We start from the raw sequence: 17,527 nt of genomic DNA on the forward strand, positions 1-17,527 counted from the left end.
TTTAGACAATTTTAACAAGGTTTTTTTTTCACACAAGCTAATTATGTTCCATTTTATTAACTATGAATATGAAAGATAGAATATACTACTATGAAGTCTTCACATGAAGATTTCACAGCCACTAGGTAAAGAACCATCATTATAGTTGGGTTTATTGAAGGAATAAAAATGTGCTCAGCCAGAAAAAGGTGAGGTCTGGATTGACTCCATCACATTCTCCTCTTCTTTTGATATCAACAGTTCTCCACTCATCCTTATTGAACCCTATATACAAAGCCAAATTTGTAATGAAGAATCTTCTTGTATTCTTAAAATTCTAGGAGGAATAAAGTGTTAGCAGGGCCTTTTATGTATCTGTAGAGATTTTCTAAGCCTGCCTATGGATAAATTCATTAGAAACACAGGTAACCAAGTCTTTGTTTCACATACGTATATAGCAATAAATACAAAATAAAAGCAAATATAAGCAACATGAAATAAAATGAATGTAGTTTTAAATTATAGGTTTTTTTAATCACAGTTGATGAAATTTAGACCAGATGATCGTATGGTGCAAGTTAATAATGCCTATTTCCTGCCTAGCCAATAGATCTTATTCCTTGATCCTTCTCTTTAAAAGGAAAAAAATCTGTATTTTCCTACATTTGTTTTGTAAAAAAATGTTCAAGATGAACATAAAATGTGTTTTCACTGCACTGGTAACCTGGAACATCAAATTATTCCCCCCATCAGCTAGAACAAAGTTGATGTTTAAAGTTACTTCCTCATTTTTTTTATAACTTATTCCCAGTTTTTCTCCCTTTAATGCCACAGGTTAACATAGCATAATCTTTGAGATTATATAAAATTAGATTTTAAGTGTAATTCAATAAGACAAAATAGAGCCTCTTCAAACCAACCTTTGAAAGATAAAATAAGATAAAGCAGCATGATGCTGACTTACACCACTTGCAAAGTCTGACATTGTTAAGATTAAAGTCTTGTGCTTGTGTTCATGCACATTATTGTGGAAAACGAAGATTTTCCACAAGCTTTGTGAAAATTAAAAAATAATTATTCATTGATATAATATTTTATCAAACATGTATTTTTATTCTATTAACTACTTCTATAAATTCTAATTTATAGAATTTTTAACCTTCGTATGGACATATTGATCTATTAAACTTTTACTACATAAATGGAGTATGCGATCACAAATTAATTTTAAACAATAAGGGCAGAAATCCTGGTGGTGGTGAAGACATAAAAACTGCTAAATGTCACAAGTAGTGAAACTATTCTCTTTCATGTAGCAGATTATTCAAAAGAATTAGTCTAGTTTTACCTGATTAGAACCTTCAAATGTCATAGATGCCGGGGTCTTCCATTTCTGGCTAAGGCTTAAAGATGATGAAAATGTAATTATATGTAATCATTCTCTGAATTATATGCTTACTTCAGTCCTGAGGACCCTTTTAGCTTGTACCAAGCGTGTCTTACTGATTTTAGTGGATTTCTTAGAGTAGCAATAGAGACTACTTTTTTCCCCAAGGAGAAGTGGTTTTGAGTTGTAAAAGTTCTGCAACCAAATATATGTGAATTAATTTGGAGTTTAACTTGGTCTTGGTTCCCAGCATAGTCTTAAAAAGGACAACTAAATTTAAAAGGATGTTGTTTCTGTCATTCCTCCATAGCCCATATGAGCCCATTTCTTCTCTGTACCTTTTCTTAATGTAGAAGAAGGTAATTTCTAACAGTCCTTGATATATGAGATTTACAGATTTCCTATGTTAGCTATTGCTCTTTCTCTCTCTTTTTTCTTTCTATTGTTTTGAAGACAAAGGTGAACATACTCACCAGTTAGAGAAAGAGAGACAGAGACAGCAAAAAAGAGGGAGAATGCACTTTTCAATGGGGTGTAGTCATGCCACAATCCCCTCCCCTCAATTTCTCCAACCTGTTGGGATTTTGAGCACACGTGCACATTCACCTAGTATTTTCTTCAAGTCACTAGGATCAAGAATCAAGCCACGGTTGGCAGTGTGGGATCCTGCTCCTCTAACCACTATGCTATGGAAAGGGCCTTCTCTCTCTTTTTTAAAGTGCTATCTTTGGCTTAAGATAGTCATTTAATTTTTTTTTGTATATATTTAAGTTGTTCAACAATGTCTGATACATACACACACACACACATATCACAGTGAAATGACTACAACAGAAAAAAAAATTTAACTTATTTATTACTTTCCATAGTTACTTTTTTTTTTTTGATGGCGAGAGCATCCTAAAATCTATGGTCTTAGCAAATCTGCAGTGTGTAATAAGGTATATTATTACCTGCAATTTTCCTGATGTCCACTAGACCTCTAGACTTACTCATTTAATGACAAGTTTGTATTCTTTGCCCTATTTCTCCCTATTCTCTTCCCCTTCCTGCCGTTGGTAATGAAGGTGATACGGTCATTTGCTGCTACATGGATGAACCAGTAAGACATTATAGTAAGTGAAATAAACCAAACATGGAAAGGAAAATACCTCATAATTTCATGTATGTGTGGAACCTAGAAAAATACCTTAGTGAAAAATATCTTGGGAGTAGTAGATATTTTCTTGAGACAGTCATAGTGAGCTGCCTTTCAGGATAGAAAACTTATGTTTTACTTATTGAAGATGGCACTGAGATCCAAGAGGATAAGGGAAAATAGCTTGGAATTCTAGGAATTACTTATGTGATTGATACATATATATATATACACACACATAAATTATAACTATATATAATATGCAATTATATGTTTAATATATATAATTTTGTGCATGTGTATGTTTAAAACATAGTGCTTTATCTTCTCATTTTATATCTAGATATCTGGATTTTATTTTAACCAGGTACATCAGTATAAATTAATTCTTTTTTTTTTTTTGAGAGGTTTTTTGCTTTAAGCCATGTGCGCTCGCCAGAAAGACAGAGACAGACAGAGAGAAATCACTGCCCCCCCCACCCCAGAGAGGGATAGCCATGCCGCAATCCCTTCTCCTTTATTCTCTTCTCAGGATCTTGGGCACGCACATACACATGCCTGTCGTGAGTTTAAACCACCGGGTCCGGGACTTGAACCGTGGTCAACTACATGGGAGTCCAGCAACATAGCCATTATGCCAACTGCTAGTTCCAAAATTAATTCTTTATGTATGAAAAGCTAGAAAGTTCAGCTTCTGTTACAAAGAAATAAAGCTATGTATCAGTTCCCATCCTGAATCTCAAGGAGACTTAGATAAATCAGAAACATTAGTCCTTTAAAAATAAATTTACATAAGCAATGAAAGACTCTGACAACTCAACGTGAGATTAAAAGGGAAGATTCAAACCTGAACCAAGAAGAATGGTTTAGTTGTTAGAGGAAAGGAGAATTTTGTGAGTAGTGGAGCGACTTTTCTGTGTTCTTACCATGATTAGTCTCCCGGATTGAGAAAATGAGGCTTATAGAATTTCTGCAAGAACACCTTCAAAAAGCGCTGTGAAACAGTCACCTGTAACAGTGCTTTGTGATCCTTCTAACAGGGTTAACACAAATGCGAGAGGCTATTGCTCCTATCTACTCTTCCCCTCTTCTCCTTAGATACTTCAGTGCACTGGTGCTGGTACCTCTTAAAAAAGCAATTCCAGAAAGAAGAAACTTAAATTAGTAAAAACCTGGGTTACTATTGTTAATGTTACTCATTTGTACAAAGAGCACCTGTAGCCTTGAATAAGTTTGATGATACATTTTATTTTTTAGGGTCCTCATCCTGCTTTCTATCATGTATACAGGCATACGCAGATAATCTTTTAAAGTCCTATAGATCTAATGTAGCATAGATTATTGTTTTACATCAGGTTTCTTAAAAGCAGAGTTTGAGATTGGAACTCTCATGCAAATGAATTGAGAGAGTGTTCTCAGGTGAAAACATAATAGAGTGGATAAAGCAGGTAAGGACAAGACCAGGAGATAAGCAAAGACATTGGTTCAGCTCAGCAGTTTTCAGTGTGGTACCCAGACCAACAGGATGAGCGTCATCTGAGACCTGATAAAATGCAAATTCTTTTTTTTTTTTTGGAGAGGTTTTTTCGCCATAGGGCGCGTGCGCTCGCCAGACAGACAGAGAGAGACATAGAGACAGAAAGTGAGAAATCACCCCCCAGGGGGGATGGTCATGCCGCAATCCCTTCTCCTCCATTCTCCTCTCGGGATCTTGGGCACGCACGCACACGCGCCCGGCGTGAGATCTAAGCCACCGGGTCCGAGACGCGAACTGCGGTCGACTACGTGGGAGTCCAGCGACATAGCCACTACGCTAACTGCTGGTTCCCAATAAAATGCAAATTCTTATGCCCAGGTTGACTGAATCAGAAACTTGGATGTGGGGACCAGTAGCCTGTGCGTGCCTTTCTTTCTTACATCTTTTTTTTTTGTTTAATTTATCCATTTAATTCTTCCATGGGCAAGAAAGGCAGAGAGATGTCATCCCCAACAGGGTCTTGATGCCATGATCTACCCCCTAGCCTCATCCAGCTCTGGATCATGGGCACACGCACATGTCCAGTGTACTCAGGGAGGTCTTTGTGTGCAAATCTGGAGCCTTCTCATGGGTCAGCTCATGACATCTATATCACGACCTCTTGTCCTGTCCTTTTGCTGGGACATTTTCTTGCATGAGTCTTCCTCTGCTTTTGCTCATTTTGATACTGTGACATAACAACTCCAAAAGGGAGTTAATATGTAGATCTCAGTCATCTTTGATATGGCCTTCCATCTTTATAAACTTCAAAGCCCATGTTCTACTGGAAACCTCTCCTGAGGAAAGCACGTGTGTTCTCAGACCACACATTTTGGTTCTTGATTATTCTTAATTTGCCCTTTGGTATTTATTAACCTTAATTGTCTATCATGTTTGTAAGCTCTTTAAAGGTCAGGGAATTTGTTACATTTACACTATATTTAAATTCCCTTTAGAATCTACATTATGTTGGTAAGATAGTATACAGTATACTTGAACAAAAAGCAAAACTTGCTGTACTGATGTTGTTGATTCTATCAGGAGTTTTTCACTTCTTTGCTTTAAAAGAATAACCACACTGAAATAACATATGAACATAAATCAACTCCAAACAGTGCAAATAGTAAAAATCTGAAGGATACTACACACTATTCTCCAAGCACACACAAAAGCAATGTTTTAACACTTATGTGAGTCTTTGGGCCTCTTATATCTGACACCATCCTTATATTTTAACACAATGCAATTTTCTTTCCCTCTCAGTTTCCCACTGCTGCTGTATCTTACAATGCTTAGGAAATTCATCGGCCCAGCCATACATAAATTTTTATACCAGAAGTTTACATTCAACATTGGTTTGTTTCAGGTGTACAGAAACATAAGCATACTACAAATTATTATCTGGAATATCCCAAGACTGAGAATTTTAATTTCCTGTTAGTAGCAATGGAAGGTGTGTATCTAACACTTAATTTGTGCTAAAAATTTGCTTAGTAAAAGTACGGGCAACAGGTCCAGAACCAAGAGGTCTCTAAGCCAGCTGAACCCTTGAGTTATCTCAGACCTCATCAAGCAGAGCTAATAAAGAGCCTTTTATGTTTAAGAGGAGGATGCTGAAGGTAGTGCTGGTTTCAGTCAATTCAAATGTACTGACTGTCCTAAATCATCAAAGGCCAGTGATGTTACTTTGTTAGCACCGAGATTTCAGAAACCAAGTCTGGATATGCTTCTCTGAGACACAACTGTTTACACAGAAACCACTTCCTTTTATCTTGAGGCTTGAGGTCCTTTGAATTCTTTCAGGAAACAGAAAATCTTTTTTTAAAAAAACAAATTCTAATCTGAGGTGTTTTCACATAGTTGATTTCTAACTTCTTTATAGCAAAGAGCAAACAAAACTTAAGACTTTGTTCTGACACAGAATAGAAGAGGTATCTTATCTTCAGTGAAAATTACATGAATTTAAAAATTTAAAGCAGATAAGGGGATCTTCCAGCTAAAAAAGTATTGTTTAGAAAAGGATCACATTACAGTGTATTTTGTTCGAGATCCATGTTAGGATTAGAGTCAGCTTGAAGGCAAGAACTCAAGAACTCTCCCAGGGCTTTTTTTTTTTTAATAGATTCTAACATAATGCCTTATATTAATAAGTTCAGGGCTAAATTAATACTTAGGTTGCTTGATTTATTAGTATTACTTTAGTATGCACTTAATTGCTAATTTCTTGCCTTTTTTTCCCTGTCATAGGCTGACACTTTAAACATAACTTTCTTTTTTTTTTTTTTTTTTTTTGAGAATTTTTGCTATGGGGCACACACAAAAGCGAAGTTTTGCTATAGGGCACATGCACAAGCCAGAAAGACAGAGAGAGAGAGAGACAGAAAGTGAGAATCACCCCCCAGAGGGGATTGTCCCCTTCTCCTCCATTCTCTCGGGATCTTGGGCACGCACACATGTGCCTGGCATGAGTTTAAGCCACCAGGTCCGGGACTTGAACCGCCGTCAGCTACATGGGAGTCCAGTAACGTAGCCATTACACCATCAACTGGTCTCACTTTAAACATGACTCTAATCAAAGCAATTTACTGTATTTTACATTATGCTTACAATTCCATTCAATTCTCATTCTAGCATTCTCGTGTACCCACTGCCCTTATAATGAATTTGGTCATTAGAAGTTTGAGTAATGCTACTTTCAGACCATGAAATTATTTCTAATCACATGAAGTTTTAACTGAATTTAAACATTTTATAAGACCTTCTTTTTTCAAGTTAATGCTTGTGTTCTATAACTAGTGAAAAAGATAAAATTATTAATATTATTTTACATTGCAGGAAACAGGCAGCATAAGACAGTTTTAGTTCATGTTCCTTTAGTATTTCACCATGTAAATACTAGAATCTCAAAATCATAACCACCTCACTCAATTTGAGGTTATATTTTCTTAGCACACATTGAAAAGGAAGATATGATATTTGCATTTGCATTTGAAACACTACTGAAAACGTTAGTGAAAATAAGGTGATTTAAGAGCTTAGATTCTTCTTTTTGTATGTTATTGTTCTTTTTTCTTTTATAATAATAATAATTATTATTTATAAATTCAATTGCTATGCATCATTTAGATTTTAAAAGAGCCTTTACCAAGCATGATATATACCTCTATCCATCCCAGTAGAGAACAATATGCATATCCTCATCCACAGATAATAAACCATATCTTTGTCCCACAAATGTCTTACTTCTCTATTGCCCCCCTGCCAAGATTTCATTTCCCATGCTATTCCTCTTCCACACTCTCCTTCCACTTTGTCTCTAGTGTCCATAAAAATTTCTAAGTGGAGAACAATATGGAAGTTGCTCAAAGACCTTCAAATAGAACCACCATATGATCCAGCAATTCCACTCCAGGGTATCTACCCAAAGGACAGAAGAACATTCAGCCGGAAAAGCACTTATACATCCATGTTTATTGCAACATTATTCACGATTGCTAAGACATGGAACCAACTCAAATGTCCACAAATAGATGAATGGATTGAAAAAGTGGCATCGTTTAAGAGTCATCCTCTAAGAGTCATCATCCTTTAAGAGTCACCCTCTGGAGAATACACAACAAAAATAGAAGAAAAGAAAGGACAAAAAGCATAGGAGACTAGAATAGATAAAAAATTATGAGAGAACAGATGAAGAAAATTTCACAAAAGATAATTTCAATAGGCTGTATATAATATTCTTAGCATTAAAATAAAAATATTTATTTGCACTTATAAATTTCTGAAATGAATTGACATTTATATGCTTAACAAAACTAATACTATTTTCATCTATTAATTTGTTACTTCAAAAATTTATTAATTGATGAGTAAAATTAAATAAGTTTTCATATATATAAAAGATTTTTCTTCTCCTCTAAAGCTCTGAAATACCCCTTCCCTCCCCACCCCCATGTTGGATAGAATTTTATAGGAATTTAAGAACTTTTTTGTTGTTGTTTTCTCTCTCCAGTTTGAGAAAACTCATACTTAAGACTGGCATTAAGCTTCCGGGACAATAAAGAAGAGGAAAATGCAGTATATACATGATAGCTCAATTATGGTTAGTGTCTTAGTCAAGATCATGGAGTGTATTTGGAATAATTGGAATAATTAATTTTTTTTCATGAGAGAGAGAGAGAGAGGAAGACAAGCACCCTCAACAGGGTCTCATACTATGATCCGTACCCCCAGCCCTTCTCAGCCAATTAGGATCACAGGGACGCCTGTGTGCACCTGGTAGATACATATTAACTGAACCCCTATTTTTCATATAGTCTTCAGTATTGCAAAGAATTGTGCTACTGGCATGCCAACACAGCTGGGCCTTGGAATAAAAGCTTATTCGAACCTGCCAAGTAAAAAGGGCCAGGATAAAACAGGTAATCACATGATTATGCAAAAATGGGAAATAAAATAAAATGACCTATGGGGAAAGAAAGTAGAAACCTGGGAGGCAATGTCTTCATTTCTCTCACTTTTTCTCTCCTTTCCACATAGTCCCTTTTTCTCCCATGAAATACTATACGACAGATCTTAAGGTTTCCTTTAGCAAATGTACTAAATCATCTCATACACTTGAAATGGTAAGGAAGATTACTGAACACATTTGAAAAACAAACATGGTGGTTTTCTTCTGTGTCACTCTAGCTAAACCAGAACTATGTTCCTTCTTCTATAAATTTCTGGATTAGGATAGCCATCAGAAAAGCTGGAGTGATATTTGTAAGGAGAGAAGTGAAACAGCAGTCTTTACACTTGGAAAGTTGATTCTGAGCACAAGGCATTGTGGCAGCTTGAATGGATTGTGGTCGATTTGCTCTTTCATCGTGATGGCCAGACCTAAGGTTAATTAAGCTCTTATCTAGATCCCCTCATGCAGCTTCTGTGAATCCTAGACAAAACTGGAATGCATGGCAAGTCTCTAGCTTCTTTCAAAGATGTCTGTATTGTTGATGTTGAAGCTGGTGAGAGACATGGTTTTGCTTTGTCTTCATGAGTCTACTTTGTCCTCACTCTTCCTCCCAACCTTACACAATAAACTTCAGATTTGCTTTTTGAATCCTTAGCTCATTGTGTTTCTTCTGTTAGATTTAGGCGTTGATTGAAAAACAATTGCACCTCCTTTATAATGCCCTTTTTGTCTCTTCTTACAATTTTTGTTTTAAAGTCTATTTTGTCTGAAATTGGTATCATGACTCCAGCTCTTTTTTGGTTCACATTTGCATACAATGCCTTTTTCCAGCCCTCCACTTTTAGTCTATGAATGTGTTTATCCATGAAATGCATTTTTTTTGTAGGTAACAGATAAAGAGTTTCTGTTTTTTTTATCCATTCAGCCAGTCTGTGTCTCTTGATTGGAGAATTTAATCCATTGGTATCTAATGTTATTATCAATATTTCTGGGCTTGTCGCAACCATTAAATTGGCAATTTTATTTCTTTTTTTAAAATTCTCTTATTTCTGTATGTACCTTTTTTTTTTTTTTTTTTTTTTTTTTTTTTTTTTTTTTTTTTTTTTAGTTTTTCTGGTACAGCACTCTCTTCAGAATTTCTTGAAGAGCGAAGAGCTAGTCTGGTGTTGGCAAATCCCTTTGGATTTCCCCATATGAAGGATAATCTTGCTGGGTTTAATAATCTTGGTTGAAATTGTTTATTTTTTTAACACTCTCAGTATATCTTCCCATTCTTTCCTTGCTTGCATTGTTTCCATTGGAAGACCTGGTGTCTTTTGCCAATGTCTGTGGTTTTGGACAGTCTGTCTATAATGCGCCTTGCAGATGGTTGTGGCTATGTCAGAAAATATAAAGATAGAGAAACTGTATTCCTAAGTTCTTTTTCTTTTTTATTATTTTATATGTTTAATAACTATACATTACTCTGCTTTTAAGTTGAATTTATCCAGCATGATTAACTTTACACCAATACAGTTAAGGATACTAAACACATTATCATCAGATTATAACCCATTTTTGTGTCCAACAAATGTCCTGCTTCTCTATTTTCCTCCTTAAGTGTGTGTGCCATGCTTTTCCAATTCATTCATTTGTTCCATGTCTTAACAATTGTAAATAATGCTGCAATAAACATAGATGCGCATGCACTTCTCTGAGCATTCTCCTATCCTTTGGGTAGATACTGAAGAGTGTAATTGTTGGATCATATGGTAGTTCTATTTGTAGGTTTTTAAGGAGCCTCCATATTGCTCTTCACATTGGCTGAACCAATTCTTTCAGGCATCCTTTGCTAGTATAGTAGAAAGAGCCCTTCCTCCTCTCTGTGAGAAAGAAGTCTTCCCTTTCTTAAGAATTTTTATGGTTTTGAGGAGGACTGCTGAGTTTTCAGAGGATTTCCTCTAAGACTTCTCATTGTCCTATACACAGACTCAAGAGTTGTCAAACCCCTATAATTGAATTATAATGCCAATTATTTCTTATTTAGTATGGCTGAGTTGTAGATCTACACTGACTCATAATTGGAAGCCAAAGGTTTTGTTTAAAGATAATCAGAAGGTTGGAAATTAGTGTAATGGGAAGTTTAGTAATAAGGAGTTATAGACAAAAATATGTAAAAAATATTTCTTCTAGTGGACAAAAAATAGAAGAGTTTTGTATATCCTATGTAAATGCTCATCAAAGAGGATCTTACAATGTACAAAGTCATCACATTAGCGGGTATCAGTCAGCTTTTATTCCTAGCCATTCTTGGCTTATGAGTAGTCATGGTAGGAAGGATGGAAGTTATGCATAGAATAAGCACCATGGGCTTCCATGCTTCAAAGCCAGTCTGGCTATTGCACTGATGCAGGCCCAATCTGTCAGCATCGGTTCCTAACCTTGAGTCCCTAATATGGCAACACTCTCTGGAGTCATTGGCCATCTACTTGGTGATAAGTTGATTATATTTGAACACTTTCAATGTGGAATGGTCAAAATGTTTTTCTCACTGAAACAAACACTTAATCTGGAATGAATTTACTTTCCTTACCTGCAGTGCTTTTGTCAAAACCATTACCAGTGTACTTTAAAATGCCTCATTCACCATTAGGGTGTTCCACACAGCATTGCTTCTGACCAGAGCCAACAAATAAAATGTAACAACAGGTCCACGCTTATGGAATTCACTAATTTTAACATGTTCCTCATTATCCAGAAGTAGATAGCTTGAAGATTGTCTCTGCCAGCTGAGTGTCATTTTGAGGGACTGGATAATTCCTGTAGAATATGGCATATGTTCTAAATTGGAAACCATTATCATGTTGCTTCTTTCATGTCTAGGAGACAGATGATATATACAGAATTCTCTCATTATTCCTCTAGTGATACAATAATAAAAATTGATTTTCCCCTGAAACCTTTGTCTCTGATGCTTTGTTGATGGGTCTCTTTGCTTTCTCTCTTCAGGTCAATGATCAAGAGGCAAATGGAAGGGTTACAATACTAGCTGGAAAGATGAATCCACACTATCCAGGGAAAATTGCTTTACTATTAAAAATGGGGGAAAGTAGGGGTATCTTTTAAAGGCATGATATCCTCTGTGGTATCATTTATTACTTCCACGTCTTATAAATGTTTTCAGAAAACTATATAATGTGGTACAGGCAGGGCTGTTATTGGCCTGGATCCTTTGGGGATGAAAGGTCCTCCATCTTAGTAGCAAATAGTTACTAGCTAAGGAATTTGGTAAAAACAAAAGGAATATGGGGTAGAGAGTAGTAGAAGTTATAAATATCAGCTATAAACATCTGACCAGTTGAATAATTATGAAATGTAAATGTAATTATTACTCTCCCGTCCCTTTTTTTTCTTTTACTTTTACTTTTTTTTTTTTTTTTGAGAAAGATTTTTGCTATAGCATGCATGTGCTCACCAGAAAGAGAGACAGAAAGCAAGAAATCACCGCCCCCAAGAAGATAGCCACACTGCAGTCCCTTCTCCACCATTCTCCTTTCAGGATTTTGGGCACACACACACACACACAATATGAGTTTCAAGCTGCCAGTTCCAGGACTTGACCAGAGTCAACTATGTGGGAATCCAGTGCTTTAACCACTAAGCCACCTGTTGGTCCCATTACTTTCTCTCTGTCTTTTTTTTTAATTTTGAAAGAGAGAGATTTTTGCTATAAGGTGCATGCACTCACTGGTGAGATAGAGACAGAGAAAGAAAGAGAGAAATCACTCCCCAGGGGAGATAGTCATGCTCAATCCCTTCTCTATTGTCCACTTGGGATCTTGGACACAGACGCACATGTGCCTGCCAAGGGTTTTAAGCTATTGGGTCCAGGCCTTGAACGACAGTCGACTATGAGGGAGTCCAGCAACTTAACTATTATGCCATCTTCTGGTCTCTAATTCCTGTTTTTAAAATTAATTTTCAGGGCAAGCAGGTGGTGTGGTGGTTAAGGCAATGGACTCCTACATAGCCAAGTGTGGTTTGAGTCCCAAACTTGGCAGCTTGCTTTCTCACTTTTTCTTCTCTCTCTCTCTTTGATGAGTGTGCATGCCCTATAGCAAATTTTAATAATAATAATAGATTTAGAAAAAATAAATAAGTCTGCTTATGTTAGCCACTTTTTTTCTACTTATTTCTATGCTATTTTCATACTATCTAACACGATATCAGTAATGGTTAATTTTATCTCAGTATTTCTATCACAGGATACCAAAAAGCAGCATGTGTGTGATTTAGATAAAAGAGGACTGAACAATCCCAGTAGGTTAAAATAGCATAGGAGATTTCATTCCTTATTCGGGAGAGTCAAATTTTTATTTGTATGATGGATGATTGCATCAGACTAGGCCAATATATAATTTTATTAATGTTTTTCATATGCAGGTAAAATATAGATAAAGGTTATTGTATGAATTTAAATTAAACAAGGGTGAACTCTAGTTATTTTATGCTACGTCAGCATGATTAAGCCAAAAATTTTCCCAGAGTCTCCTTCTCTTTATGGCACGTCAGGCTAGGTTTGGCCAAAAGAAAAGTTTGGTTGAGTTTGCAAAGTACAAGTGAGGCATTAACCTTTATAAGCTTAAGGTTGTTATAAGACACCAGACACCACTAAAGTTTGTGCAGATTGTCACTGAACTTCTTGATTGTTTTGATGATCCAAGCCTACAGTTCCCTCTGCTTCCACTAGAACTTTCTTCCTTCAGCTTCTCTTAACCTTGGACCAAGACCTGTGCAGCTTCATGGTGAGGGCACCAGCTTTTTCTCTAAGTTACCCAGGTCATTGAGATTGGAAGTAGTTTCAGTTTATTCTTATGGGTGTCATTTTGTCATTATTTTCCAATACCTCTGTCCATCTTTCCTCCTTGACTACTGTCTCTTTTGATCTATGGAAACTTCAAGCTGTCAACATATGTTACAGTTGAATGTCTTCCATGAGTGTGTAATGTCTAATCCCTATAATACCTCCAGTTTTTCATATCGGTCATGGTAGTTCTGCTTCTTTGACAGAATCTTAACTGAAACAGCCTATGAAAAACAATTTCTAATAAAGAATAAAAGGGGAACTTACAGTCATTTCTACTGTACTCCATATATTCATATCATGCTGCAAGTTAATTGCTGAACTTTCTTAATTTCTAATATTTACATGTATGCATTCAATGTGCCCATGAGCTGACAGCTATTGCAGTGAACATATCTAGATTATAGGAGAGTTATGGGTCAGGCTTTTTGTGCCTTCACCAAGGTAGTGATTGCTGACTCTGTAAGTCCAGAAAGCCAGTGTGTGTCTGGAAAAAAAGCATATGCCTTCCCATCTGCTGTTTTCTGCTTCAGATAACTCATAATCTCATGCTGCTTAATTTGTTAAAAATATCCTACTGTAGACAGAGGTGGTGAGGAGGTGACTAAGTTGCCTAGCTTGACTGCTGCACCCTACGTAAGTAGTTTTTATGTTAGGAGCCTAAGAATTGAGTGTTGGTTTAGAGAACTGTTTCTATAGGAGAAGCAGAAGGGCCCTCCAAGTGACAAATCTGCAGGAAGTTAGATTTAGGCAGGAAAACTCTTATCTAAATCAAAGTTACAAAGAAGTTCAGTCTACACCAGTAAAGCACTATTAGTGCATAAGGCTTGGTACCTAAGGATTCCATATTTTGTGATCTTAATGAAGAAGAATAACATCATGTGTATCTTCTATGGATTTTTAAAACTATCTTTGAAGGGTAATTTATACCCTCAAATAAGATTAAGACTTATGATCTTCATATTTAGGAATGATTATCTGTATCTTTAGCTACATACTTGAATTTTCATTCTGGAATACTTAAGCAGCAATAAGCACATGCTTACTTCTGTAAACAAATATTTTAAAACTGAGCATTTTATTAAAGATAATTTCTAAAATGAAAAGAAACAAAGAAAGAGAGAAAAACGAAAGGGAAAAAAGGAAAGAAGAAAGAAAGGAAGAAAGGAAGAACCTAAATTGTTTTGTTATACTTATAATTAAATAAATAATTGGATTAATGCTGCAAGTTTAGTCACTGTATTTCAAATAAGGAGTTCAGTAAAATAGACAGGGGGCAGCTCTATTCCTTTCTTGTATAACTACCCCTGTTTATATTTTTTTCATTTTTCTCCTATAGTACAAATTCCAGTGCATGTGGGATAGCAGCTCATCTGTATCTTATTATGTTGTCCTAGAAGGAGTAATTGGTGCATTGGGGGACTGAACTATTTGTTGTACAAAAATAGTACTCTGCTCTACTCCACAAACTATATTTACACAAAGAATAATATTGTAAAAAATAGATATTACAAATGTAATGAGGTCTTAATGAATGAAATGTAATATGAGGCAAATATTTCTATATTTTTCCACAAATAAGGAAATATTTGTAAAATATCAAAGTTAATGGAAAGTCATTAGCGGTCTTGGATCTTGAATGTCTCTGGACCAATTATTCTCTTAAAAGACTTTGGAGAGTATGAGATCCATGGTTTTAGATCATTAATCATAATCCTTCCCTGGAAGATAATTCCAGGAGCTACTATAAGTCACAGGGCTTTGTGATTTCCCGACATATACCCTGTTTTCCAATTCAGAAGCCAGAGATATTTACTATAAATAGAATTTGACCAAGCTCATGAACACAAATCTACTTAAATAGAATGTGAGTTGAGTGTGCTATATATACACAAAGTAATAGGTAATCAAATGATGTTTAAGTGTTAAACCCATGTATTACTTTCTGTCTCTCCTAATAAATGTGATTATTTGGTAAATCAGTATAAATAAGCTCATTTAGTGGACATTCTCTTCTATGAGGTGATTTTAATAGGTTTTAATATGATCATTATGAGATATTGATGCAGCTCCAATTCCAACAAAACTTTAGCAGTTGTGTTCAATTGAATGCATTTCTCCTCCACCCCTACATATACACCCACACTAAAAGCCCTACGGAATAAGAGACATTTGTAGCTAAGGTAACTCAGCTCTCATAATGGAAAACCTAAGCAGAGCTTATAACAAGGAATGGTGAAATATGAATACAATATTCTACTTAAATTCTTGTTATACTATGCCTCTTTCGTTTAGTTTATAAAAGAGGGCAAAAGGATCAATAATACCAGGCATTTTAAGTGAAATTCTGAAATCTACATTAGATTTTTTGTGTCACTAAATGTAAAGTCAGCTCTAGTTACATCTTAGTTCAGGTCTAAGTTTCTCCATCAACTTGCTGTGTATCCTTAGGAAAGTTTATTCACTTTATGTTTTTTCATCATCTGTAATATAGGAATAAAATATTTGATACTTAAAACTCAATGAGTCTGTGAAGTAAAACCAGCTTATATTTGTGGTTATCATCAAATCTTACAGGTAGAAAGCACTCTGAAGTAGGAAGTTTTATTATGTCTTTTCTTTTAAAAGGAGCAGATGCTAAAGCTTCTCTAGGCCAAACAATTGAAATGGATCTATAAAAACTGGTGTTAATAACAGATTAACTTCTAGGCATTTCATCCTCATGTCTCCATAAGGATTGTTAGTGTTGGGTTATATCTATAGGCAAGTACTTTTTTCTAGAGTGATATATGCAAAATGAGTTAAATACAGTTTAAATAAAGTGAAGATTATGATTTTTTCTCCTGAAGTCATTTCAATAAAGCCCTTTGCACTTCATCTAGGAATGAAGAAAGACTGTTTCCATGTAATCTTAGTGAGGCATTAGTTCTTGATATGTAGGAGGGCAAGAGAAAAATGTGGTCTCCTCATCTAAAAGAATAAAATAAAAAATATGTAAAACATATAACAACTTATTTTGTGTTTTTCTGAACTTAAAAGAAAAGCATTATTGAAAGAATTCTTACTTTATTTTCACATTAAATACTTTACAAAACGATGTGTGGGAGAACCCAGTAGAGAGAAATTGCTTACAGTTTTTTATGAACAGGCTTACTGCTTTTAAAAGCATAGCAGGTAATTGGAAACTAAAAAACACCCTCCATTTCCATTCCTGACTACAAAGCTGCCTTTAGAATTAAAACATCAATACAGACAGATGTATCATGACCATCATTCAGCTGGAAACAAAAGCATCTTCGATTCCAGTGTACTTAATGTTGTGCCTTCTTTTCACCTATACTATAATATTTTGGCAAACTGGCAAGCAACACACTTCTGATTTGGTCTGTCTTCTAACAAAGAAGTATTGTTGTAAAATTTAATATGCAACATTTATGTCACCACGCTTTACATAACAAGCTTGGCACTGATGTCCCAACTTGTAGTCTCATATTGATACCGTGATCACATTAGACCCACATTAGTGAGCTTTTTGTTGTTCAGGTAGTTTGACTCAAGATATTTTAATTTCTGTGAAAAACATGCTACTTTTTTGCTTCAAAAATAGGTTCCTCAAACTCAGAGAAATGGTTTGACTAGTGGGACATCCTCTATGGATGTATAGAGGACATACAGACTGAAGAGTAACTGAGAGTCAGCAAGTTTATTGAACAGCTCTTGAATTGAGAACACAATTCTAGGGTATACAAATTATAATAAAAATGCAAGAGTTCTCGAATGAAAACTACTTTTATTTATTTATGTATGTATTTAGTTAGTTTTTGCTATAGAGCACATTCACTTGCTGGAAAGAGAAAGAGAGACAGTGAGAAATCACTCCCCAGGAGGGATGGCCATGCTGCAATCTCTTCTCCTCCATCTTGGGCACGCAGGCACATGTGTCCAGTGTGAGAATTTTGTGCGCACCCACACACACCCACACACACACACACACACACATGTGCCCTGTGTGTCTTTCAAGCCATGAGGTCTGGGACTCAAACTGCCAAGTTGGCCATGTGGGATCCAGCAGTCTTACCTACCATGAGAAGGGATACAGAAGTAGAGCATTGATGGGATGGGGAGGTGTTGTGTTATCTGTTAAAGATATTTTGATCAACAGGTCTGGGGAGAAATGTGCAAAATAAAAATTTCAAAAAAAAAAAAAAAGGAAT

This window comes from Tupaia chinensis, unplaced genomic scaffold (assembly GCF_000334495.1).
Source record: "Tupaia chinensis unplaced genomic scaffold, TupChi_1.0 Scaffold000093_1, whole genome shotgun sequence".
NCBI lineage: Eukaryota > Metazoa > Chordata > Mammalia > Scandentia > Tupaiidae > Tupaia > Tupaia belangeri.